This window comes from Nannobrachium achirus (assembly GCF_963921795.1).
Source record: "Nannobrachium achirus genome assembly, chromosome: 21".
Lineage (NCBI taxonomy): Eukaryota > Metazoa > Chordata > Actinopteri > Myctophiformes > Myctophidae > Nannobrachium > Nannobrachium achirus.
In genome coordinates, this window is record NC_137828.1 from 42,563,224 (window position 1) to 42,567,423 (window position 4,200).

The 4,200-nt window shown below is 46.0% G+C and overlaps 1 pseudogene across 1 annotated transcript; it reads left to right on the forward strand.

Annotated features, from left to right (window-relative positions):
• Positions 1-540: 540 nt before the first annotated feature.
• LOC308307129 (B-type lectin plumieribetin-like) lies at positions 541-2,162 on the forward strand (annotated as a pseudogene). Its single transcript has 3 exons — positions 541-630; positions 1,791-1,959; positions 2,049-2,162. The product of its transcript is annotated as a B-type lectin plumieribetin-like (transcript).
• The last annotated feature ends 2,038 nt before the right edge of the window (positions 2,163-4,200 follow it).

Genomic DNA, 4,200 nt, shown 5'->3' on the forward strand with positions numbered 1-4,200 from the left:
TTGGTGCATGCTGGTGGCTCCACAGGCTTAGTCGGTTAATGTGTCAACCACATAACTTGGGTTCAATTCCAAAACCCCTGGTTACCTTCTATAAAAAGCCCCATGGGGAAGTTGTAATAACAGTGATATGATACAATGATTGATGAAAGCATGCATCCTTTATGCTTCTGCAAAAGTGTTGTAAATTACTTACTAAAATCACATAATAAAACTTTTTTTTTTATTACTTTCACTTAAAAGTAATAAGGTAGGCTATGCATACTACGTAATGCAAGTAATGCATAGCGCCACCATGAGGCCGATTCTTGCAAAACAACTTTTTGGACACTGCTCCTACAGATTTTGCCCTAAAATCACGCAAAGCGGCACACAGTATTTCTAAAGTCATGTCATCAACATGGATATGTCCCATTTACCATATTCCTTCCTGATTGGCTACCATTGTTGCCTTCTCTCCCGATTAGGGAGTAACATTCCTGTTTTTATTTTTGACCTATAATAACCCTTTGGACATATCTGCACTTTATCCGTTTCAGAATCATGAGCAGGAACTACTTTTCTAAGTATGATGAGCTCCGCAGGGGGGACTACCTCATGTCCAACAACCACGAGTGGAAGGCTATCTTCCAGGTCAGTATAATGGGAACATAAATCATGACATTGCAGTCATTTTGACATGATCCAAAACTGTAGAGGAAACCATTTTGTGCACTCAGCATACCATCTCTGTCGGGTGGAAACCTCATATGTCCAAAAACACGTACTTTTCAGGATTCAGATTCAAAACTTGCCTGGCTCCAGCCAATAGACCCGCCCACTCTCTGAGTGGACTGCTTCTCTTGGTCTGGTTACCTGCTCTGGTCTGAGGCAAGGCCAGGCCAATGAGAGTAGGAGCCTCGGAGGAGGGGGTGGTGGGTCTAACTTTTGAAAATCAACAGAAACAGTGGAGGGAGGGAGAGCTCAGCCAAAGCTCTTAATTGCTCCCTTTGAACTTCAAAGGGGGTTTTGCACACCTCGTTAGCATCAAAGACAATGACCTGTTTGATGCCCTGTCATAGAGGCGTTATTGGAAATGACACCCGAGCTCCAGGCGGAGCGCGCTCGATTGTCCACGACACTGCAAGCGGCGCGAAGGCCAGCGGACCTTGGTCCTGCTCTTCGCCCCCGAGCGCCGCAGGCGCGAGTGGCCGCGCGAGTTACGAAGCCGTGGTGAATGCAATCGTTATATTTATGCCCAGGCCGTAAGGCCTGGGCTGGGCAAGCCCACGATAAACGCCCTGTCCAAGCGACTACAATGGAGCGCTCCCTAGCTCCGCTTCAGCCAATCAAAAGCTTCGGTGGGCGGGGTTTCCCTGGAGCTCGGGTGTCATTTCCAATAACGCGTCATAGAGGGGAGGGGGAGGGGGGAATGGTTTTGTGTACACACATTAGTCAAACACAACCCCTCCCACCAGATCTCTTGTGATTGGGAATTTCAAATTTCAAATCCCCTCCCCTTTGAAATCTCTTATTAATGTGACAATGTCAGACTCAAGCTCTGTGCAGAGTCTGAAATCAGGCTAATTCTAAACTAGTTTGTGGATCTGCTACTTTTGATGCTTTTGTGTGACGCTGTAGTACGATGTTGTTGTGCATTAATTTACGAAAAAACACGACAGCAACTATATGGAGTCATATCTTCATGCAGGCCTCTTTTGATGTCATAATAGTCTCACAAATCTTGATGAAATAGCAAAACTTTACCACAGAGTCCTGTGCTGAAATGTATAACCAACCATGTCATCTTCCAGGATGATGGCAACTTTGTCATCTACTGCTGGAAGCCCATGTGGTCCTCAGAGACGGGCGGGCCGGGGAGATGCCTGGCGCATGTGCACGCAGGATGACTCCAACTTCGTCATGTACAAGAAGGACAACAAGATGATGTGGCAAACCAAGACCCATGCCACCGGTAGCCTGGTATAACCAGCCTAGATACTAATGCTAACTAACTGCAGTATCCCTACCTTGTTTTAACATGGCTGGGATGTCTAGCTCAGCTAGGCTAGGCCACCGGGGGCTTCAAGATGTGCCACATGTACCTGAGGAACGACGGCACCATGGTGATGGAGAGGGATGGAGAGGAGGTGTGGTCCTCTGCCCAGTCCAAGGGCCTCAAGTGAACCAAAAGCTCAGACCAGCCATCCATAGATGAGGAGGAGATCATTGTTCCTCCTCCTGCATGGCTTGGATACATTAATATGTGTGATTGAATCTCTCTGATTCAAAATCACAATCTTCAATAAAAAAGCAATGGCAGCCTTAGATAGACACCTTTATTGTCCCAAGGGGGAACATCAGTTGCCCAGAGGCAGCACAGCGGTTTTAAGGTTACAAGTTACAGAGAAGTAAGAAAAGAAAAAAGTACTGTTGTGAAAAGTAAAAAAAAAGGAGAAAACAAAACAAAACAAGGAGAAAACAAAACAAAACAAGGAACAATAAAAAAAGAAAAGGAACAATACAGTGTGAAGGGATTTGGTGAAGAGGGGGAAAAAAGGATGGTACCCAAGTACAGACCCCTTTCAATTAGTTTAAGATTTAAGACTTCAAGGGGTTAACTACCCCCATCACCAAAAGAAAGCAAGTGCTGCCTCTAAGGGTTTGAACTAGCAATAACACTGTTTGATTGACATGCTGATGGCCTACTGGATAAGGCGCAGGTCCAATTCCCGAGCCCGATGCCCTTTGCTGCATGTCACTCCACGTTTCTCTCTACTTGTTTGCTGTCACTCTCCACTGTACTAGAATGAAGGCAGAAAAGCCCAAAAATATCTTAAAAAAAACAAACAAGCTGTTTGATCATTGTAGGGGGCTTCGGTTAAAAAACAAAATAAAAGCGGCGTGCCTGTTTTTCAATCATGTGTGGCAATTTGAAACACAGTGAGTAAAGTCCCCAGAAAGAGCAGCACTTAAACCTCCCTCTTGTTGGGAAACTAACAGCCGTTTCTGAAAGGCCATTCTTCAGTGTGACAAGCACATACCTTGTCTAGAGTGCTCTTCAGTGTGACAAGCACATACCTTGTCTAGAGTGCTCCATTGTGTTCAGAGCAAATCTCATTTTAGCAATGAGAGGGATTGGCAAAGCAGAGACTCACCACCAGTGAGTGTTGCATGCTAAAAATAGAAGCAATAGGGGTTGATGATCATTATGGGTCTTTCTGGTAACTTCTAATAATCTGATATCACGAACCCCCCAGAGCAAAGCATGATATACAGATTACATGCACATAACATTGAACCTTCAGTTGCACGATTTAAGATATCACATATCTCTAGTAAGACGCCTCAGGGCGACAAGCGACCTCGCCCTTTCTCACCCTAAAGGGCGAGGTTGTGGCATGTCTTGGCCATCTGGCCAGTGATGTATATCGGACCAGTTACCCTTATATGGAGACCCCTGGTACCACTACCCATATGGAGACCCATGTACTGTATATGGAGTTCTGCTGTGAGTGCCCAAACATGCTTACTACTCAGTTATTGTCTCCACCAGCCGAAGGCTGAGGGAGAGTATGTTTTCCCCTCCGTCCGTCCGTCCGTGCGTCCGTGCGTGCGTCCGTGCGTGCGTCCTCGCAGTTTGTGAACAGCTAATCTCAGTCACCGTTGGCCCGATCGCTGCCAAACTGAGCACACACACTCCCTGGATGCCAATCTAGAACCTCTGCCCCACATTTTTCAAATCAGCCTCATGGTGGCGCTATAACAGGCCGATTTGTGTGGCCTGGTTGTTACCAGCTAATCTCCGGCGCCGTTGGCCCGATCGCTGCCAAACTGAGCACACACACTCCCTGGATGCTAATTCAGAACCTCTGCCCCACATTTTTTAAATCAGCCTCATGGTGGCGCTATAACAGGCCGATTTGTGTGGCCTGGTGGAGACCTGTGCTCGGAAGAGCACTGCTTCTAGTTCATTATGTGAAAGTCCTATGACGTCTATGACATCTGATATCATACATTCCCTTTTATGCCCATACATGGAGAGATAGTACTGTGTTTTATTTGTCTGTCCTTCAATGTCATATGAGTTTAAATAGGGACCCCAATGTAAACAAGCCAATTTTTCTTTTTTGGGTGTCTATCCCTTTAGTTGACCGTGTACCAGTAAACTGAGACACTTTTTACATTTGCTCCCTTCTAGGCGAACTAAAATCTCTTCAGAAT